Source organism: Boleophthalmus pectinirostris, unplaced genomic scaffold (genome assembly GCF_026225935.1).
Source record: "Boleophthalmus pectinirostris isolate CB_2022bp ecotype Guang Dong unplaced genomic scaffold, ASM2622593v1 HiC_scaffold_20, whole genome shotgun sequence".
Classification (NCBI taxonomy): domain Eukaryota; kingdom Metazoa; phylum Chordata; class Actinopteri; order Gobiiformes; family Gobiidae; genus Boleophthalmus; species Boleophthalmus pectinirostris.
This window is the reverse complement of record NW_026571153.1, coordinates 7143687-7167661: the sequence shown is the minus strand read 5'-3', so window position 1 is coordinate 7167661 and position 23975 is coordinate 7143687. Positions and strand designations below refer to the sequence as shown.

Genomic DNA, 23975 nt, shown 5'->3' with positions numbered 1-23975 from the left:
GCCTCGAGAGGGCGCTCTAGGCTTGTCTGCTGCTACTATTACTCCGGTACCACTGTCTCTTGGCTCTACTGCACATGTCTCCTGCAGAAAGAGCCGCTGTCCTGTGTGGGATCTGGTCAGTCCATCGCACCATTACTTCTGTACCAGTTTAAGTGACTTCAGTGAGAACCGAAACCATCCTGTCAGGATTCAGGCAGGCCGGAACAATTCTATATAGGTCACGGAGTTGCTCAGAAGTGACACAGAGGATGAAGAATTGAACGGATTTAGTGATTTGGAGTGAGATGGAGAGTTTGGTCAACTTTTTCTGTTGTTTATGCGAGAGTTATCTGAAGAACTGTTCTCTGTTCTATTATTTTTACTAGAACTTGACTTTCAAGGTGAAATGTTGGTTCCTTGTCTCTGATTCTATAAAACTAATGTCCCCCAAAAAGTGTGACTTTTATGTTTTTTAATCTTCATTACACATTTTTTGGCTGGTGCAACTTATACTTCGGAGCGTCTTATAGTCCATAAAAATACAGTAATCATGAAATATAATATATCCTGTCATGTACACTTTAAATAATATTCAAACTCGGGCTTACCTCCGACCTAGTGTCTCGCACTTTGAAGGGAAGTTTAACCACCACAGCTTCCTGAGTGTCTCTGTTTTGACACTCCACCACTTGACCGAAGGCTCCGTAGCCTATACATTTTATGTATTCATACTGTAGTGGTATTGACTTCTTAATCCTGGTAATTGCCATTTGACTATTGGGGTCCAAATTTGAAGGTCTCAAATTCGTCTCGTCCTCTGAAACCCATGGAGCCGTCTCCAGATCCTCTTCGTCCGTTGCAAACCACGAACTGTTGTTCCAACTGTTGTACGAACTGTTGTTCGAACAACAGTTGGTACAACAGTTCCCTTGTAATGAACAGGTCGAACCCATTTCCAGATTTTGGGGTTGGCTACCTGCACAAGCAATGACAGCGCAGTAAATTAGTTTTTCCCCCTCACACAAGTGCACCCACAGGCAGGTGAAAGTCTGGTTTTGAAGTGTACTGGCGTCAGCTGATGTTTGAAACTTATCTAGTAACTTGCAACCACTTCACAAACCAGGATTCACATGAAAAAACAAACATCTTTCGCAAACAACTGCAAACGAAATTTTTTTTTGTCAAAACACATGAAAATCCTGGTGTAGTACCTTGCGTATGTGACTGTAGAAGAAAACTAGCAGATTTTAAGCCTTGTTTGTTGAGTTGTGTCTCCCTGACAAAAAGTACGTCTGTCCTCTGCTTCGTCTACCTGGAAATGAACTGAAGAAGTGGAGCATACATAGGCTTATAGAGACAACGTACTTTACGTGTCATCGAGGTTACATAACAAAGTATTCTACACCTTTGATCGATCGCCATAGAGACCATTCCAGAATTCCATAATATGCAAATGAAAACAGCTTTGTTATGTTTTAAAATATGTTTACTTTAGCTGTTCTCTATGAAAGCATGAACTGATGGAAAACGTGTAATACATTGTGCTTGCATTTATTTGAGTAAACAGCAGAAGAAGTTTCCAAATGATACTTCTAAATTTAAGGCGAGACACTGTAGTTGAATAGGACAAAATCTTAAATTTAGAGATATCAATTTGAAACTTCTCCTGTAGTTTATAATACAAGCCGTGTGTGTGTGTGTGTGTCTGTGTGTGTGTGTGTGTGTACGTGTGTGTGTGCGTGTGTGTGTGTGTTTGTGTGCGTGTGTGTCTGTGTGTACGTGTGTGTGTGTGTGTGTGTGTGTGTGTGTGTGTGTGTGTGTGCGTGTGTGTGTGTCTGTGTGTGTGCGTGTGTGTGAGCGTGCGTGTGTGTGTGTGTGTGCGCGTGTCTGTGTGTGTGTGTGTGTGAGTGTCTGTCTGTGTGTGTGTGAGTGTCTGTCTGTGTGTGTGTGTGTATATGTGTGTCTGTCTCTCTGTGTGTGTGTGTGTGTGTGTGTGTGTGTGTGTGTGTGTGTGTTGTGTGTGTGTGTGTGTGTGTGTGTGTGTTTGTCTGTCTGTGTGTGTGTGTGTAAACAACATGTAAACAAACAGCGCTGTGTGACAGCGTCGGGCTCTGGCCTGGTTCGGTTGTGCACGTGTGAGTGCGGTCATAGAACCCCGGGCAATCATGCTTGGACGGCACGTTCCTAAAGTCCTAGTATGAGTGCACCCCAAAAGAACTGCTCAAAAATGCATGTGTGTTAAAATCCAACTACACAGTTCAATTTGAACTCAACCTAATGATTACGCTCAATTATTACAAAATAAACTTTTTAGAACTTTCTACCGTGTTATAATATTTAAAACCACACCTGAACAGGTTTCATGTGTCATCCATGCATGCTTGAGTAATCTTGCATTCTCTCCTGGACTATTTGAACCCTCCTCATTGTAAGCTCAGCCCACAAGCCGACTCCACCCGTGCTCCTGCACGCTTATTTTCCATAAATATACAAAAGCAGAATACAAAAGACAACGCTCGGAAGGGAAACTGTTAGCAAAACTGAATCTATTTACACATGTTTTTATGCTGTTTTCGGTTAATAGCATTTCAAAACAATAAAAAGGAACATGGAGATCTAAATATGCTATGTGTTAATAATTAATGTAATACCCCCTTTCCAAGATGAACATCTAGTAATGGCCAATTATTATAAGCAGCGTGAAGCTTTTTCTGCACCTTCTAGTCATCTCATGCAAAAATGGCTTTCTAGCTGTAGTACCATTGCACATCTGACATTTCCAAATATGCAACATCAGCAAAAATACTGACTCAGCATGTAGAACATTTTAATCCATCTTCTGGTTTGTCAGAGGGCATAAGATGTTTTGTTTGTCTTCACATGACAAATGTGTGAATCAAATTTTGTGGCTCTACGACAAAGTTGTTGGGACATTTTTTATCCACATCCAAATTTTTCGTAGCCTTTTAGTAGCCTTGACAGATGACACGACTACAAAGTCGATCATCGGCGTCCGGCCTAGAGTATCCTGGTGCCACGTGCACTGATGGACACCCTTGTGCTTGAGCATGGTGTTTGTTATGGACAAACTGTGACTAGGACAGAAGTCCAATAACAGAACACCACTGGGTTCAGATCAGGGAGGTCGTTCCTCCCGATCAAACCTCTCCAAGTGTCACTGTCATTGCCCACATGGGCGTTGAAGTCCCCCAGTAGAACTACGGAGTCCCCAGTCGGTGCACTGTCCAGTACCCCTCCCAGGGACTCCAAGAAGACCGGGTACTCTGCACTGCTGTTTGGCCCGTAGGCCGAAACCACAGTGAGAGACCTGTCCCTGACCCAAAGGCACAGGGACGTGACCCTCTCTCGTTCACTGGGGTAAACTCCAACACGTGGTGGCTGAGCTGTGGGGCAATGAGCAGGCCCACACCAGCCCACCGCCGCTCCCCGCAGGCAACACCAGAAAAATGGAGGGTCCAACCAGTCTCAAGAAGATGGGTACCAGAGCCCAAGCTCTGTGTGGAGGTGAGCCTGGCCACCAGGCGCTCGCTTTGGAGCCCCAACCCCAGGCCTGGCTCCAGGGTGGGGCCCTGGTTGCGCCATACTGGGGGAGCTCACGGTCCTTTTTATTGTACTGTTCATAGGGATTTGTGAACTGCACTTAGTCTGACCTGTCACCTAGGACCTGTGTGCCATGGGAGACCCTACCAGGGGCATAATGCCCCGGGCAACATAGCTCCTAGGATCATACGCAAACTCCCCCACCACGATAAGGTGGCAGTTCAAGGGGGGAGACATGGCTGTATCCCCTGACAGTAATACACAGTGCCAGATTGTCCTGTGGTTTAGTTTGCTCAACTTTCATTCTCTAGCCCAAAGATTGTCTTACAGTCTGTCATTAATTACACACACACTGTTAACATGTTTATTCTTCTTTATTCATAGAAACATTGTACAGCTCAGAACAATTACATTTGCATTAGTCTTATTGCCTAATTTCAATTCAGCCTAATTTCCCTAATGCCTGATTTCAACAACTTCAGTACTTCAGGCTAGTTGAAGTTAGTTTTGGTTCAGTTGCCTTGCAGTTGAGATTGCTCAACTTTCCAGTACTCTTTAGGACAAAGACTTTTTTACAATCTTTCATTTCTTTGTAAGAGCCCTCAGCTATTTCTATTATTTTGAACGTCTCGTAAGGGGGAATCAGCACTTCATCCTCATCCAATCTTGAGTAGCTTTTGATGTTTGCACCAAAACAGGTCTCAGTGTAAAAGCAGGTCTCTCTTCCAAAAGTGATCTGATCTGGATCTGTACTAGAGGATGCAAAATAACCAAAGCGCATTTGTTGGTTGACTTCACCTGTATATTTGTCCTTGGTTCTCCTGTAGGTGGTTTGACATGGCTTGTTATTGTCAGCATTAATGACCTGAAGGGCAGAAGTGATCCAAAAGTGTAAAGCGTGGTATGGGAAGTCCTTAGTGGCGTATTTAGCTTTACCTTCTTTGACCATTGCATTAAACGGACCATAAACATTGGGAAATTCTTGTGAGTAAACATAGACTGCTTGGACTTGTTCTAGGGTTAATGATTTGTCCGGACGTTTTTCATACTTTTTTTTTTTGCAAAGGGGCCTGCAACCTTCCAAGCATTTTTAAATGGGTCAATGTTGTTCTCTCTGGGGAAGTAAACGTTCTTGACGACTTCAGCCATTGACTCCTTGCAGCCGTCGTACATGTCGTCAATTGAATTCTCCATCATACTCAGCGGAATTGACTGTATGGACTCCTAGGTAATTTCAGAAAGAAATAAAATATATTATCCTTAAACCAACACAAATATCTTAAGAATTTGAATCATTAAACTCATACCATCATTGCAAAAGACGGAATCACCTGACAAAGCGTCAAAGCCAGCACTGTGGTCTCCATGTCTGTGAACTAAAGCAGAAAGAAGAATGTAAAACAACACAGAGTTATAGAGTAAACTTGATGCCCTTACCTCAGGTCCAGTCTGGTCTCTGTCTGCAGGTCAGTACAGTTCTGCTCTTAAATAGTTAAACTGTTCCTGTTTTTATTGATCTATTGGGAAAGTATTTCCTTCTAACAGTGACAAAACATTACATCATTGTTGTCAGAGCATCAGTGTTGAACCACACCTATGGATGTATAGATGTGTCAGTAGTTTTGAATGAGAATATTTCATGATGAATAAAATAACCTGAATAAAAAATAGTTGAAATGGAACTAATTGGGGAAAGAAAGCATTAACATGTGATAGGTGGGTATGATTTTTCATTTTTCAGCATCTATAAATCAGACTGACAAAATTCAAGTTGCGAAAAAAACAAAAAAAAACTCAAGTTGCCAAATTCAGCGAAAAGAAAATTCAAGTTGAGAAATTCAGATCAAAAACATTCAGGTCAAAGTTCACCGCTCATTCTGTTACTATGGGAACTTGCCAACACCAGGGGGCGCCGTGCTCATAGAGGCCAAAAAGCAGAAGACATTCAACATTCTCACACACCATGAACAACCAAGTGGTAAATATATTTTTTTTAAATGACTGTGTTACTTACGGTTTACTGGTTTATGTTTTCATAGCATCTTCAGTTTTACTGAGGCCTCAGTTACGAAATCAAGTGTTTTTAGAAATTTTGGGTATAGTCATTTCAGTCTAACAAAAAGAATGAATGTTAATGTTTTCTACTAGGCTATTTGGAGCCCGTTTCCGTGACTTAAACTGCGATGCCAGACTTTTGCACCGCATACGGACTGATCCCAGGACTGAACCTGGACTAAAGCTGGACTAAAACAGGACTAAAAACAGGACTAAACTAGGACTAAACCAGGAAGGAACCAGTACTGAGTGTCGGGACGGGCCCGCACTGACCGGGATTGAGTAAAAGTAATGTAAAATTATACCCAACTATCACATGTTTTTTTTGTTTTGTTTGTTTGTTTTTTTTTTTTTCAATTACTCCCATTTTCCATTTTATTTTTTATTTGAGTTGTTTCATTCATCATGAAATATTCTAATTCAAAACTTCTGGCACATCTATACTTCCATACACACCAGCCTTCACATAAGACAATATGAAAAAATACACAATTAAAAGAATAATTAAGTATGACATCAAATCATTTAAAGCTGCCATCCAACCTAACAATTATTTATTATTTCACTTTTATTGTATACTTCATGGTGATGGTGCAGTGGAATCATGAAATAATTGCATTATCATTACTGTGCGTAATGAAAGTAAGCCAGTCTTCTGCCGAAATGAGCTACCTGCAGCCTAAATTGACAGTGACGTATATCGATTCATGCTACCCCGTCGAAATAAGCTACTTTACGTTTTTCCGTGCACAGTTGTATAGATCCAATAAAGCCTCACCCCAGTTTTACAACATATTTCTTTGGATTAGAGACGCGGGTTTGATGTCATTTGAACACGGTGATCAAACTTTATACCTCAGTTATGTCAATTTCAACTCATTTAATTTATGAATATGTGAAGGTAGTTCATCTGGACAGTCATGTTCTGCTCAAATAGGGCTCCAACTAAAGGTAGAACATATCGACAGGACAATTTAGCCATCGAATAAAACTCCCACTAGAGAAAGAAATGACTGGAAACACTGAAATCTTTATATTAAATAAATATCATCGTCAACAGTGTGAATTTCTATGATAATATAGTGATATTTTATTTATGCAGTGCCTTTCTAAACAAAGTTACAACATTTTCTACACATGGAAACAAAATATAATATGATGTATTGAAAATTATAACAATAAAATATTAAATCCAAACTATTCAATCACCTAACATAGGTTTTCTGCTGTGAATCTAACACACACACACGTCGTTGCTTAACTGGTCAAAACATACAATGAAACCAATACACTTTAAAAATGTGACTTGTTACTCCACTTCAGCCTCAGAAGCTCAAATCAACGGGATTTAAACTCTTAACAGCGCTTGGGGGTTGTGTGCATGCGCAGTGGCACCAGGGAGCTCAAATCGACAGGAGACCAGTACTGTCCAGTTCTGCAAACTCCTACAAGATTTGGTGGTGGTACACAATCTCAACTGCAAGGCAACGAAACCAAAACTTCAACTTCAACTAGCCTGAAGTACTGAACCTGTTGAAATGAGGAATTAGGGAAATAAGATTGAATTGAAATAAGACTAATGCAAATGTAATTGTTCTGAGCTGTACAATGTTTCTATGAATAAAGAAGAATAAACATATTAACAATGTGTGTGTAATTAATGACAGACTGTAAGACAATCTTTGGGCTCGAGAACGAAAGTTGAGCAAACTAAACCACAGGACAATCTGACGCTGTGTATTTAAATTATATTTAAATAATTCCCCTTGTGGATCAGTACAGTTTGTCTAAGTCTATTACTGTGATGGGATACATTCAGCTCAGACTTCATATATTTAAACAACACTGCAACTAAAACAAACTTTTATTTCAGTGAATATACCTAAGAATCACATACAAGATATCATAGCTCACACCTACAGTATTCATGAATGTTTTTGAGAATTCACTACCTATCCTCCTAAACACTTTAGTGTGGGTTCATCTCATAAGTGAACACAAAGGATGAGTTAAACACTGATGACCTGGTGACACTCATGCCACTCTTCGTTCCTGTTTAATGTAGAAGGTGTTAGAAACGTTATGTTGTTTTTTCACAAGTACAAAATCACACTCACTAATCTTGAAGTTTCATGTATTTTTTGTAAATTGTAGTAGTAGGCTTTTATCTTACAAGTGCTGTGACATTTGCAGTATTTACAGTTTCTTAAGTGATTCCAAAGAAAAGTGCTGCAACTGCAGCAATGAATGTTGTAACTGATAAACGCAAAAGTTCGTGACCCTGACTCTGCCAAAGTAATATGCAGAAGTGTAAGCACAACCAAAGAGTATTCAGTTAATAGATAATCAATATTTTATTAAAACTTAAATATACTAATGCCAATTTGAGCCCATCCACACATTACACAAAGGTAAACCCAAATCCTTTTTTATCTGCTCATTTTTGTCACATTAATTTGACTTTATCATTCATAATTCATTTATCATTCCAATTTTTCTCCTAAAACTTAAAAAAAAATCTCTTTCAGCTGTCTGAAACATTACATTTATATATTACATATATTTATTAACGTGGAATAGTCTATTTAGACATTCTAAACAGATCTGTCGCTCAGAATTTGGTTGAGACACTTAGTATGAGGGAATTCTTGGTCTGGGTCAAATGTGACCTGAATCGTGTTGTGAAGACTTAAGAAGACTTACGGAATTATAAAGGTTAAGTGAAATAGATACTGTGGAAGATTATAAGGCCGAAGTCCAGGCCAAAGAGAGTCAGATTTATGGAGATGCAAGCCCAGTGCATTGTGGACAAGTTCAAGTTCTTTGCAGCAGCCAAGGATCCACAGATACATGCTGGGTAAATGAGCCAAACAGAGAAGTCTAGAGTGAAGGGCATGAGGGCTCTGGGGGGAATTAGAACATCACTTATGATGACGTTGATGACGTGGATCTCTCCGACGTGGTTCAAAAGCCAAGGATCCTGGGAATTATGAAACAGCCAGAGTTCCTCCGGTGTGTCCTGGGTCTCCCCCAAGGCCTCGTGCCGGTGGGACAGGCCCGTTAGTTACACCAGAAGTGTCTGTACTTTCATTTGCTATTTGTGTTGTGTTCATTGTGTTCTTTTTGAAAATGTCTGTGGAGAAAGATTTTACAATGTTAAGCTCCATATAAATAAGCTCTTAAAATGTAAGGCTGATGTTTGTGATGTGGACATTGTAAATAAGGCTGGTGTGATTAAACACTGATGCTCTGAAAACAACGATGTCATTCTTTGTTCCTGTTCAACAAATAAGGAAATGCTGACAACAGGAACAGTTCAAGTATTTAAGAGCGGAGCTGCACTGACCTGCAGACAGAGACCCGACTCGACCTGAGGTAACGGCAGCAAGTTTACCCTATAACCCAGATATGTTGTTTTACATTCTTCTTTGTGCTTTAGTTCACAGACATGGAGACCACAGTGCTGGCTTTGATGCTTTGTCTGGTGATGACTTCTTTTCCAACGGTAAGGATTTTTATTCAGATTATTGTGAAATATGTCTTGGTTTAAGGACAATATTTTATTTCTTTCTAAAATTATCTAAGAGTCCAAACAATTACCAACCCAAATCCTCCGTTCTATACTTTTATTTAAAGAAACTATATGATGCCTGCAGTCTTACAGTTTGAACTGAACACAACTGAACCTGGGCTTTAATCTGCAGATTGAGGACACATACAAGTTCTCCTCATTGTCAGTATATGGACACATACACTGAGCTGCAGAGGCTGCAGTGCTGGGGTTTAGGTAGTGACCGTACAGATCAGAGAGACACATTTTAGGTTTAAAACAAACTGAATTTCAGCTTTGAAACTGGCAACACAAATGAGAGACTCATTTTGCTTTCTGACTGAACCAAAACAACAAATAAATGGGACATCATGTAATGTTTTTTTATAATTTAGAATTAATCAGCATTACAGTTGTTACCAGTAAAAGTCATTTTTGATTTGAACACGTCTGCCTCATAGACATATTCAAATATAGTTAGGCCGTGTTTATGGGATTTAAAATCTAAATCTTACACACAGTTCCTTTCTTCTCTTTCCTCTTAAATTGTCCAGGAGTCTGTGAGAATTCCCCTGAGTATGATGGACAAATCAGTTGATGACATGTACAACGGCTGCAGTGATGCAATGGCTGAAAAGGTCAAGAATGAATACTTCCCCAGAGAGAAGAAGAAGAATGAGTTATTCAAAAAGGCCTGGGAGAATAAAGAAAACACTGCAACTAAAAAATATGAAAAAAGCAACAAGACACTGACCAAAGATCAGATCCAAGCGTTGTTGGTCTACACTGGACAGGCCCCTAAGGTCTATGAACCCTTTAATGCAGTGGTTCGAGACAGTGCAGATAAATATGCCACTAATGAATTCACATACCACGCTTTACACTACTGGCTGACTACTGCTTTACAGAGAACTTAAATCAAATACATGCCGTATCACCTACAGGAGAAGCAAACAAGAATTTACAGGTGAAGTCAATCAAGAAATCCGATTTGGTTATTTTGCCTCCTCTTCGCCCAGTCCCAGTAAGACACAGTTTGGTATCAAAACTTGCTTTCAGATTGAGACTTGTTTAGGTGTGTCCATCAAAGACTATTCGCTCTATAGTAGTGAAGATGAGGTGCTAATCCCTCCCTATGAGAAGTTCAAGATCACTGAAATTGCGAAGGACACTTATCAAAAGCTGAAAAAATGTGAAAAGATCTATGTTCTGAAGAGTACAGGGAGCCAGAGTAACCTCAACTGCAAGGCAACTTAGCAAGACTTTTCTTTTTCATTTTTATGCATTTTTACACTGAACAAACACATGAACTGATCCAAAAAATTCAAGTCTCATAAAAGAGTGAAAAGTCTCATCACTACTGGACGTTCTGGGCAATATTAGTGTGCATGTTTAAAACTTTCTCATAAGTGGAGGGGGTGTGCTCTTAGAAACATATGAAAGTTGTGTCCCACTTAATCTGTACTCTGCACTGAATTCATACAATGTAACAGCAGCTTGCACATATAACACGCCATTAAAACATAAAAAAATAAAAGGCTTATAAAATAATTTTGTCTTTTTTGTCTTAATTTGATGCTTGTTTCATTTACTGAAATAAATAAATAAATAAATACATAAATCATCATCATCACTGTTAGAATAATTGTATATGTTATCCCATATTTTCTATTAATGCTTACTGTTTTTGTGTGAATAATGTTTGGGCTTAAAAACTATGCAGTGACCTGTCACCCACTCTGCACACCGCTAAAACAATGACCTATTCAGCTCTTTTCTGGGAAAGAGCACAGCTCCCAACGTTGGCGGAAAGGAGGGGACATGCTGTTCCCTAAAGATGCTACAAAGTTGCTACACCTTATCGGCCACCTGCTGCTGATATACATATTTGCACAATGAAATCATGTCTAATGTTTCTACTGTTTTTTGCTGTTTTCAACCCCTCCCTTTAGAGAAACATTCATTGTAATTAGGGACCCTCTTATGACAATAAAAAGAGGAGACGCAGAGCGGGTAGAGACTGTAACAGTAAATGCACTCTCTGTCCGCCCTCCTCATGAGAAAACAATGTTACAATGTTTAGGTGGGCTTAAACCTGACAATCACCATATCAGATTCATCGCTACATGAAACATCCTACAGCAGTAAGTTAAAGTTTAAAGCTTTTCATGTTTTTCTAATTATCACTTTGTTTTGTGTTGATATACATAAAGGTAAAGCTTCAGGGATGATTGGCTTTTTCATTTGTGAATCTATTTTTTAAAAAATACTCATCTGAGAACTGAAGTTATAAAAAGGCTTACACAACAAGTAGCACAAAAAAAACACTGAAATTCATCTTGAACACTGCAGTGGAAATGTGAATGTATAAAAACGTGCTATCGTTGTGTGCTCTCATGCAGGTTTTGGTATCAGTTGTGACCACAGCTTGAGTGGAGGAAGAGTGGAGGTGAATGAGTCTCACCAGCAGAAGGAAGCAGAACTGAACAAGTCACATCAGCTGGACTGGAAGATGCAAGAGATGATGTGTGATAGCTCAACACCAACTGATGAAGCTGAAGTGCTAGAAATTATAATGAGGATGAAAAGCTAAATATGTTTTACTCATATGTAGATAAACTATATAAACGTAACACTGACCCAAATCTTCTATTTAAATCAGAACAATTCTCAGTTAATTTAGTTGACAACTGACACAGACATGAAATGTATTCTACTTTGAATTAGACTATTACTATTAGATTATTACTAGAACTAATACTATATAATAGTAGTTTTGGGGAAAGCTATAGCTATTACAAGATAAGTAAAGATATCACCTTATTAAAAAAATTCCACTTCATGACTTTGAAGCCGTAACATTTAATATGGTTGAAATTTGAAAGCTGGTCAACACAAAAACAAAAACAAAAACCTATTCAATCTGTTAATCTAGTGTCATTTCAGAGGAATCCACTTATTTATATCTTCTAAATCATTTCATAAAAAACATACAATGAAACCAATACACTTTAAAAATGTGACTTGTTACTCCACTTCAGCCTCAGAAGCTCAAATCAACGGGATTTAAACTCTTAACAGCGCTTGGGGGTTGTGTGCATGCGCAGTGGCACCAGGGAGCTCAAATCGACAGGAGACCAGTACTGTCCAGTTCTGCAAACTCCTACAAGATTTGGTGGTGGTACACAATCTCAACTGCAAGGCAACAAAACCAAAACTTCAACTTCAACTAGCCTGAAGTACTGAACCTGTTGAAATGAGGAATTAGGGAAATAAGATTGAATTGAAATAAGACTAATGCAAATGTAATTGTTCTGAGCTGTACAATGTTTCTATGAATAAAGAAGAATAAACATATTAACAATGTGCGTGTAATTAATGACAGACTGTAAGACAATCTTTGGGCTCGAGAACGAAAGTTGAGCAAACTAAACCACAGGACAATCTGACGCTGTGTATTTAAATTATATTTAAATAATTCCCCTTGTGGATCAGTACAGTTTGTCTAAGTCTATTACTGTGATGGGATACATTCAGCTCAGACTTCATATATTTAAACAACACTGCAACTAAAACAAACTTTTATTTCAGTGAATATACCTAAGAATCACATACAAGATATCATAGCTCACACCTACAGTATTCATGAATGTTTTTGAGAATTCACTACCTATCCTCCTAAACACTTTAGTGTGGGTTCATCTCATAAGTGAACACAAAGGATGAGTTAAACACTGATGACCTGGTAACACTCATGCCACTCTTCGTTCCTGTTTAATGTAGAAGGTGTTAGAAACGTTATGTTGTTTTTTCACAAGTACAAAATCACACTCACTAATCTTGAAGTTTCATGTATTTTTTGTAAATTGTAGTAGGCTTTTATCTTACAAGTGCTGTGACATTTGCAGTATTTACAGTTTCTTAAGTGATTCCAAAGAAAAGTGCTGCAACTGCAGCAATGAATGTTGTAACTGATAAACGCAAAAGTTCGTGACCCTGACTCTGCCAAAGTAATATGCAGAAGTGTAAGCACAACCAAAGAGTATTCAGTTAATAGATAATCAATATTTATTTAAAACTTAAATATACTAATGCCAATTTGAGCCCATCCACACATTACACAAAGGTAAACCCAAATCCTTTTTTTTATCTGCTCATTTTTGTCACATTAATTTGACTTTATCATTCATAATTCATTTATCATTCAATTTTTCTCCTAAAACTTAAAAAAAAATCTCTTTCAGCTGTCTGAAACATTACACTTATATATTACATATATTTATTAACGTGGAATAGTCTATTTAGACATTCTAAACAGATCTGTCGCTCAGAATTTGGTTGAGACACTTAGTATGAGGGAATTCTTGGTCTGGGTCAAATGTGACCTGAATCGTGTTGTGAAGACTTAAGAAGACTTACGGAATTATAAAGGTTAAGTGAAATAGATACTGTGGAAGATTATAAGGCCGAAGTCCAGGCCAAAGAGAGTCAGATTTATGGAAATGCAAGCCCAGTGCATTGTGGACAAGTTCAAGTTCTTTGCAGCAGCCAAGGATCCACAGATACATGCTGGGTAAATGAGCCAAACAGAGAAGTCTAGAGTGAAGGGCATGAGGGCTCTGGGGGGAATTAGAACATCACTTATGATGACGTGGATCTCTCCGACGTGGTTCAAAAGCCAAGGATCCTGGGAATTATGAAACAGCCAAAGTTTCTCCGGTGTGTCCTGGGTCTCCCCCAAGGCCTTGTGCCGGTGGGACAGGCCCGTTAGTTACACCAGAAGTGTCTGTACTTTCATTTGCTATTTGTGTTGTGTTCATTGTGTTCTTTTTGAAAATGTCTGTGGAGAAAGATTTTACAATGTTAAGCTCCATATAAATAAGCTCTTAAAATGTAAGGCTGATGTTTGTGATGTGGACATTGTAAATAAGGCTGGTGTGATTAAACACTGATGCTCTGAAAACAACGATGTCATTCTTTGTTCCTGTTCAACAAATAAGGAAATGCTGAAAACAGGAACAGTTCAAGTATTTATGCTTTGTCTGGTGATGACTTCTTTTCCAACGGTAAGGATTTTTATTCAGATTATTGTGAAATATGTCTTGGTTTAAGGACAATATTTTATTTCTTTCTAAAATTATCTAAGAGTCCAAACAATTACCAACCCAAATCCTCCGTTCTATACTTTTATTTAAAGAAACTATATGATGCCTGCAGTCTTACAGTTTGAACTGAACACAACTGAACCTGGGCTTTAATCTGCAGATTGAGGACACATACAAGTTCTCCTCATTGTCAGTATATGGACACATACACTGAGCTGCAGAGGCTGCAGTGCTGGGGTTTAGGTAGTGACCGTACAGATCAGAGAGACACATTTTAGGTTTAAAACAAACTGAATTTCAGCTTTGAAACTGGCAACACAAATGAGAGACTCATTTTGCTTTCTGACTGAACCAAAACAACAAATAAATGGGACATCATGTAATGTTTTTTTATAATTTAGAATTAATCAGCATTACAGTTGTTACCAGTAAAAGTCATTTTTGATTTGAACACGTCTGCCTCATAGACATGTTCAAATATAGTTAGGCCATGTTTATGGGATTTAAAATCTAAATCTTACACACAGTTCCTTTCTTCTCTTTCCTCTTAAATTGTCCAGGAGTCTGTGAGAATTCCCCTGAGTATGATGGACAAATCGGTTGATGACAAGTACGACGGCTGCAGTGATGCAATGGCTGAAAAGGTCAAGAATGAATACTTCCCCAGAGAGAAGAAGAAGAATGTGTTATTCAAAAGTGCCTGGGAGAATAAAGAAAATAGTGCAAATAAAAAAATATGAAAAAATTATGGTATGAGTTTAATGATTGAGTTTAATGATTCAAATTCTTAAGATATTTGTGTTGGTTTAAGGATAATATTTAATTTCTTTCTGAAATTACCTAGGAGTCCATACAGTCAATTCCGCTGAGTATGATGGAGAATTCAATTGACGACATGTACGACGGCTGCAAGGAGTCAATGGCTGAAGTCGTCAAGAACGTTTACTTCCCCAGAGAGAACAACATTGACCCATTTAAAAATGCTTGGAAGGTTGCAGGCCCCTTTGCAAAAAAAAAATTAATGACAGACTGTAAGACAATCTTTTGGCTGGAGAATGAAAGTTGAGCAAACTAAACCACAGGACAATCTGAAGCTGAGTATTACTGTTAGGGGATACAGCCAGTCCAGACTTCATATATTAAAGCAAAACTGTAACTTTCTGGAAAACAAACAGCTATTTTCACTGATATAAAAGAATCACCTACAAGATATCACAGCTCGCACCTACATTATTCATGAATGTTTTTGAGGATCCACTATCTATCCTTCTAAACACTTTATAAACCGAAAAGAAAATACACATTTTACACTGCTTATGTACAAAAAAGTAGTCCCACTGAAATAATTGAGTCTCAAATCATCCCCTAATACAACAATTGGGTGTATGTGTCTGGAATTTAAGTATATGAAATCTTCCTCTGCTCATGATCCAAATGTGCGTTAGTTTTGTCCATTAGAGCTTTCATGATACCTCTCGATCGCTGCGATGGACAAAATAAAAAATGTAGGCCCAATAGTAGCCTACTGGCAAAAATATAAAGCTACTTTCAGCCCTGGTAATGACCAAAAGGACAATATCACACATACATGCGGTCAAAATGAGTCCAGCCGGGCGCTTCCATAGAGGTGAGAAAAGTGAGAAGCTAAGTCACACAGGAGGAGCTCGGAATAAAGTCGCTCCTCCACATCGAGAGGAGCAGCTGAGGTGGCTCGGGCATCTGGGAAAACTGAATAAAATGGATCTTCTTCAGATGCTACTGCTGTTTCTAATACCAATACTACCGCCAATACACTCACACACCCGCACACACACACACACACACACACACACACACACACAAGTTCAATCAATCAATCAATCAAAACTTTATTTATAAGGCACTTTTCATACAACAATGTAACACAAAGTGCTTTACACAGATTAAAAACAATCCCACATTTCCATCCACCCACCCACCAACCCAACCCCCCCCCACACACACACACACACACACATTAACCTGCTAAAATACACTGAAAAAAGTGAAACATTGCTGTTGTTCATTCAATATGTTTTTTCCCATTGGTTTAAAGAAAGAAAATCAAATTGGCCGGTACAATTTAAAAAATACACATTCAAGCTTGTGTTTGTATTTATTTTTTCTATGTTCATCTAATTGGCTAAAGCAAATCAACAGTAATTTACAATAGTTAATTGATCCAATGAATGTTCGTTCATTGAGCATGTCTTGCGCATGCGCTGTGCCAAGTCGCTCCACCCAACATAGGGGGCAGCACTGACAACAGCCTCACTTGACTCTGCCCAATAACACAGTAGAATATGACATGTGCGCCATGTGCTCTGGCCTCTGATCATCCCTAGAAACGTGACCGAGACCTCGCCATCCCACTGCCAAGCTTCTCCACGATGAAAGGTAAAAAAAAAAAATACAAAAAACACATTTAGTCTTTAGTCTTACTTAGTATATGTGTCCCATTTGTATGTAAAGAGGCACATAAAGTAAGCTACTTGGAGGTGATAAAAATACAGTACTAGTTAATTTTAATTATGTCTTCTAGATATTTAATTCATTGATTGGGTCATCAGAAGGATAAAAATAGGGTATTTATTTCGACAGCATGCGCGATTTTTACCCTGATGTTTGCTTATGACTAGTGATTAGTTGGATTTTAGATTGGGTCGTTTTGCGCGGCCGCCATTTTGGGCTAACATTAATTCATCGCCAACGCTGGTGAGGTGAACCGGTCCAGCTTTATTTTACACTGTTGTAAACTTGTCAATTTGCGAGTAGTCACCACCAGATTTACGCATTTTGCGCGCTACGGCCAGGTGTAACTTTTAAGCCCAGTGTGGTGGAGGTTTAAGTCCCGGGGTCAAACGACCGGGCAGCGGCTGATAAAGCGGCGAGTGTTCCGTTCCTCCTGAGTGGAAAGGGCCCCTGAATTGTACCCTTTATGAAACTAAATTAGTTAATCTATACACGTATAAATTAACGTGCTCGCTCTCCGCTGCAGCGCGGAGCCCCTCCCCTCGCCCGCTCCCAGGGCTGGGTACAGAAACTCCGGTACTGGTATTGAAATACTAACGTTCTTTCGGTGACAATTTTCCTTGGCTTTAAATGCGAGCGCCAACAAGCCAATAAATACACTGCAGCGATTTCACAGCAGCGAAGGTGCTCGCGCGTCACAGCTGCGCCTTAAACAAACTCAAATGCACAAACGGCACTCATGTCTTAGCGCCGTGTGTCATCTTACATCTTACGTAAAACAGAAGAGATGAAGGAACAGCGTGCCGCATGAAATTTGGATCCACCCGAAAATACATCCAGCCCTTTACAGTTCCTAAAAGTCAAAGTGCGTAATAATAAATCCACATCTATTCAGTCTGTAAAGTCCGCGCAAAATTGAAGCCAAACAGATAACATGAACCAAACTCCTGTGTGGAGCATGCGTCTTCGTAAAGATGCAGCCAGACTCGTAAAGTTGAAACCAAACTGGTAATGAACTAAAACTCCGCCAAAATCCTCCTGGTAAAAGCGCATTTCACAAATGATCCATCCAGCCAAACGAGTCCGTGTGAAGTTCTCCTTGGTCCTCCTCCGTCCAGGTAACGGCGCAGTAGATGCGTAAAATTATTTATCAAAACAACGAGCACGTGCTTCGTGCGCTGCCTTTAATGTAAAGAGGGGTCACGAAGAAAACAAAAGTGAAACTTAAGTGCGTGTATGCTCACACGAGGATCAGCTGTGCGCTCTGGTTCATTTGCATGCACATTTGTATGGAGTTATAACTTAACATCATATAGTAGCCTACTGTTTTAATGTATGAATTACTAAGAAAAATAAGTGTTCTTATGTTTGCAGGCTTCACTGAGTGCCGCACTGGATTTATCTACATGAAGGCAATATGTGATCAAATTGCTGATGATTTTCCTTGGAGACCCTGTTAATGAAATAAGAATCAGGTATGATAACGGTGTATATATAATATACATGTCATGTCTTATAATATCAAACTCCTCACCAATTGGCTGTCTGTAATTGATGCCCCTTTTTTGTGTTAAACATGTGAATGAAGCAAAACTTGCCTTGAAGCCTATTCTGATTCTAAATGCCATTTACACTGGTCCTTTTAGTGAATAAATAGATTTGCAGTGATCTTGTTATTGGGGGAAAAAATGCATAGTCCATTATATTGTAGGGAATATTTTACCAATATACTACATAGCATTAATTATACAACAAAATATTAGTTGATGCAAATTTTAAAATATTAGAAATCATACTGCAAATTCTCAGCTCAGTGTTAAACTGTAGGGATTGTGGAATGTTGTGATGTCACGTGAACCCAACATTTTCAGTTGTCTCAGTCTCTATAGTCATTCAATCTAGCCACATGAAACCAAGAACTGGCACGAAGTTTACATTTATACATCATAAGAAAAGAGATTTCTCTCAAAGGAAATCTGTTTTATATATAGTTATGAAGTCACTTCCCACCATCTGAAATCATTACATAACATTTTAGAATATGATGTATTTTTTTTCAAATTCTTAAAATGCATACAGATGCAGACTGATCATAAGCATTGGAAAATTATATTTTTGTGCTAATCTACTCATGTTTTTCCGGTACAGCAAGAATGCAGTGTGGTGGAGGAAACAATGGCAGTTGTCACAAGTTGTTGCTGGTTGCTATGTAACTACTTGCATATCGCTGTATTCAGTGATGTTCACATTTATGCACTGTTAATAAAAAGTAAAATAATTCAATGTGTTGTGAAATTATTAAGATTATAGGACCACTATAAAATAAAAGTTCAAATAGATTGTATTAATCTATTACATGGTCATTCATTTAATGTAGAATTTAAATTGGCACATAAATGCTAATGAATGTTTTTTAATTGACACAATTAACTTTTGCGTGTTGAGGTAATGGATGTTTTCTTGTTGAACCAATTTATAATTTATTAACTGTTATAATTTAAACTGTTTTAGTTTGACCAATTTATAAATATCATTACGATCAATTAACAATATTTAGATGTAAATGATTTCTATATAAATTATAAGTTAAACCAGTGTTTTATTTTTTTCAGTGTACATAAAACGACACATAGTGAAATGTGAGGGTGAATACAGGCGAACCAGTTGAGAAAGCACCATCAGAGGAGCCGTCTACACCAGGAGCAGAGAGACGTCCACCACCACCAAGGAACCACCACAGGGTCCAGGGGAGAGATGAGGCCCAAGCACCATCCCTCCACCAGGAGCCCACGGGACAGACCCGACAGCTACAGCCGACCCCTGCTCCTGATGCAGAGGGCTCCTACAGAGGAAACACTGGAAATCCTAAAAATAAGTCTAAAATATAATTAAAATGTGTATAATAGAAACAAGTAAAAAAATATGATATTTCATTCAAAAGCTAAGCTAAAAAGGTGGGTCTTGAGCCTACTCTTAAAAACATGAACGTTCTCTGCAGCCCTGAGCTCCTCCGGCAGACAGTTCCATAGACGAGGGCCACAGTACTGAAAAGACGCCTCTCCGTGAGTGTGTGTCCTGACTTTGGGAATGACCAGGAGCTGCTGCCGGAGGAGCGCAGGGTCCGCGAGGGTTCGTAAGGTAAAAGGAGTTCTGAAAGATAAGAAGGCCCAAGACCATTAAGACATTTAAAAACCAGTAAAAGAACTTTAAAATTGATCCTGAAACTCACAGGGAGCCAATGCAGTGATTTTAAAACCAGTGTAATGTGGTCCCGCCCTCTGGTCCTCGTCAGGACACGTGCTGCTGAATTTTGTAGTAATTGTAAACCTGAAATACTCTTTTTGGGAAGACCAGAGAGCAGGGCATTACAGTAGTCTATTCGACTGGTGATAAAAGCATGCATCAGCGTCTTTGTGTTGGCCAGAGAGAGAATGGGGCGGACTCTGGCTATGTTTTTTAAGTGATAGAAACCAATTTTTGTAATGTTCTTAATGTGTGGAATAAAAGTCAGCTCAGAGTCAATAATGACGCCCAAGTTTTTCACTTGTGGAGAAGGGTTAAAAGACTGTGTTTGTAGTTTGGGTAAAAGTTTCTCTCTCTGGGCCTCAGGACCAATGACTAAAACCTCAGTTTTGTCCTGGTTAAGCTGGAGAAAGTTTTCTGCCATCCAGGATTTGATATCTAGAATGCAGTTAAAAAGAGCATCCATTGGTCTGGTGTCATCAGGAGACATGGAGATGTAAAGCTGTGTATCATCTGCGTAGCTGTGGAAGTTAATTCCATGTCTCCTGATGACACCACCAAGAGGGAGCATGTACAAGTTAAAAAGCACAGGGCCTAAAATGGAGCCCTGGGGCACACCACATGTGATTTTATGGACCCTGGAGGAGCATGTGTCTACACTCACCATAAATGTTCTGTCTGTGAGGTAGGATGTGAACCATTTGTGAACAGCACCGGAGAGGCCGAGGTCTTTTAGGCGAGTTAAAAGAATAGTGTGGTCTACTGTGTCAAAGGCAGCGCTCAGATCCAGTAGAACCAACACGGTCACCTTCTGTGAATCATAATTTATTCTAAAATCATTTAAAATCTTTGCCAAGGCGGTCTCGGCGCTGTGGTTCACCCTAAAACCAGACTGAAATTTTTTCCAAAATGTTATGATCATCTAAAAAATAATTTATTTGAACAAAAACAAGTTTTTCTAAAATTTTGCTTAAAAATGGTAGGTTAGACACTGGTCGGTAGTTGTTAAAATCATTAAAATCTAAATTGCTCTTCTTCAGCAGGGGCCTCACCACCGCTGCTTTGAAGGCAGAGGGAAAGACCCCCATCTGAAGAGAGCAATTCATCATGGTTAAAAGCTCATCCCTAAAAGATCCATAAAATGACTTAAAAAATGGGGTAGGAATTGGATCTAAAAGACATGTGGTGGGCCTCACTGAGGAGAAAACTTTATCAAGCATCTCAGCATTAACCAGGACAAAACTGTCCAAGGTTTCCTCTGGTCCAGACAAACACTCAGATGTACTAAAAACAGAGCTTTGACAAGATAAAATATCACATCTGATAGTGTTTATCTTACCCATGAAGTGGTCTGCAAACTGCTCACAGAGAGTCAGTGGGTGTTAAGTAAAACCTGCTAAAATCAGGGTTTAAAATGTTGTTGATGGTTGAAAAAAGAACTTTTGGATTATTTTTGTTATTGGTTATTAAAGTAGAAAAGTAATGGTTCCTTGTGTTTCTTATTGCGTTGTTGTAAGTCCGTTGTTGATCAGTAAATAATTGATAGTTTATTGTAGTTTTGTTTTTTCTCCATCTACGTTCTGCCCTCCTGCACTCTCTCTTGGATTTTTTCAGTTCTTCATTTCTCCATGGGGGTTTTAGCTTAGTTTTGATGTTTTTAGTTTTGAGTGGAGCAACCAGGTCTAGAGCTGACTGTAGTTTACTGTTAAAATTGTCAGTAATAAAATCGCAAGGGGCAGGTAAAACGACTGGGGGATTTTTATTTAAAACTTCGATAAAATTTGCAGCCACTTCAGGGGTCAGACGGCGCTTCCTCACAGTTCTCACAGAGGTCTCCCGCTGTATAAAACCAGTGATGTTAAAAAACACACAGTAGTGGTCAGACACAGCCAAGTCAACAACAGAGGACACACTAGTGGTCAGGCCATAGGTGATGACCAGATCCAGAGTGTGTCCTCTGTTGTGAGTTGGCTGTGTGACGTGCTGAGTAAAATCCATATAATTAAGAACATTTAAAAATTCATTTGCGACAGGATCTAAAAGGTTATCTATGTGTAAGTTAAAATCACCGGTTATAATAATCATATTAAAAGAATTGTGTAATATAGATAAAAACTCAGAAAACTCATTGATAAAAATACTACATTTCTTTGGTGGTCTGTACACTGTGACACATAAAATCTGGGGGTTGCTAAAAACAATTGAGTGGTGTTCAAAAGTTGTAAAATTATTCAATAAAATAGGTTTGGTGGCCAGTGTGTTTGTACAGATAGAAGCAGTGCCACCTCCCCTTTTACCATTCCTGGTTGAAAAAGCAAAGTTAAAAGCAGGTGGTGAGGCCTCTGTGAGAACAGCTGGTGCATCTGTACCCAGCCATGTTTCAGTTAAAAAGAAGCAGTCAAGTTTGTGTTCTAAAATCAAGTCGTTTACAATAAAAGATTTGTTCAGCAGAGAGCGGACATTTAAAAGGGCCATGTTTAAGGTTAATGGTGACAGTGAAACAGGAATTTGTGGTGGATGTGCTTTTTGAAGAGGTCTAAGATTATTGATGTTGGCAGTAGTTTTAAGAGAAGATTTATGCTGATGCCGCTCTCTGCTGATAATAACGGGAATTAACTGTCCTTGAGTATATTGTCATGATTCTGCTAGTGTGAGTTCAATATTATATGAGAGGAGACGGGATCCGGGGATGTTGGGGTGTAGTCGGTCCTTTTTAAAAAGTTCAGGTCTCTTAAAAAATGTGATAAAATTGTCCACGTAGGGGATTTTATTGTCTCTGCAGTATCTTTTGAGCCATATGTGCAATGCTCTTAGACGGCTGAACTTCTCGTCTCCAAAACGAGGTGGTACAAAGGGTCCGGAGATGATACACTGTTTGTCTAAACTGTGGATTGTGGTGATGAGGATTTTGAAATTGTCCTTAAGTATTTCTGACTGCTGCAGTTTGAGATCATTAGTTCCGATATGAATAACTACCGCTGATACTGTGGGGTGATGACGTATGATGGTGGGGGCGGAGTCTATGATGTCCTTCACGAGAGCACCTGGGTGACAGGAGGTGTGGCCTTTTTTAATTCTCACGTGTCGGACCATGGAGGAGCCGAGAACCAGCACGGACGGGTCTGGCCTGGACGCCGGGGCCGAGGGCACCGCAGAGATGTGAGCCGAGCTCCGCGAGGCAGCACGGTCAGGAGCGAGACCATCTCCTCGCTCACGTCGAGCGCTCGGGCTCGACATGCGCGAGGAGGGAACGGAGGCCCCTCTCGGCGCACGCGAGGCGGTCAGGACACGCGCACGCGGAGAGGGGGCCGTAGGTCCCCCCCCGTCACGCCGAGCCGCCGGACCCGGCATGCGCGAGGCGGAATCTCCGGCAGAACCTCCGGGCGGCACCGGGGCCGCAGGGGAAGACCTGGACAGCAACGGAGACTCACTCTCGTGCAGGTTACCCAAGGCAGGTGGCGGTGTGGCCATGGTCATGCCGCGCGCACCGGGACGATCTGATGGTGGAGCCGGGGTGAAGTGCAGCTGGCCCTTGTAGGTTTGGGGCAGCGGGGGAAAATCCACATGGTCGAAGACATTGAATTTATTTGCCATGGATATGGAGGAGCAAGACGGCCGGTTTGCTCGCTTACCTCGCTGTCTGGAGCAACCACGGGGTAGAACAGTCCAGGGATCCGATCGGACTGGAGTAGAGCTCAGCGGGGCTTTAGGTCTAGCCCCACGCTGAAGCCAGTAGTGATCACCTGTACCAGTTGGGACGCCAGGGTCGGGCGGAGAGGGCTGGTGCTCAGGGGCGTCTCCGGAATAGTGGACGGTGTCAGCTAGCTGGGCGCTGTTGGCGGTGGCACGGGTCTTTCCCAGGATGATGTTCTGGTCGCTCTCCAGTCGACTTTCAAACACGGATATACGTTGTTCTAACTCAGCTACCCTCTGACTGAGGACGTGGCAGCTGTCACAGCTGGACGTAGAGGTAAGTGGATGCATGGCACCTG

The 23975-nt window shown here is 40.0% G+C and overlaps 2 long non-coding RNA genes and 1 pseudogene across 2 annotated transcripts; all 3 read left to right on the top strand.

The window, feature by feature from the left end:
• The first annotated feature begins 8883 nt into the window (after window positions 1-8883).
• On the top strand, window positions 8884-10696 carry LOC129409787 (erythroblast NAD(P)(+)--arginine ADP-ribosyltransferase-like; annotated as a pseudogene).
• A 3473-nt stretch (window positions 10697-14169) lies between these two features.
• Window positions 14170-15389, top strand: LOC129409902 (uncharacterized). The gene is made up of 3 exons (XR_008632630.1): window positions 14170-14211; window positions 14811-15000; window positions 15095-15389. It is a non-coding gene; the product is annotated as an uncharacterized LOC129409902 (long non-coding RNA).
• A 1057-nt stretch (window positions 15390-16446) lies between these two features.
• On the top strand, window positions 16447-19084 carry LOC129409859 (uncharacterized). The gene is made up of 3 exons (XR_008632618.1): window positions 16447-16665; window positions 18115-18215; window positions 18889-19084. It is a non-coding gene; the product is annotated as an uncharacterized LOC129409859 (long non-coding RNA).
• Window positions 19085-23975: the final 4891 nt, after the last annotated feature.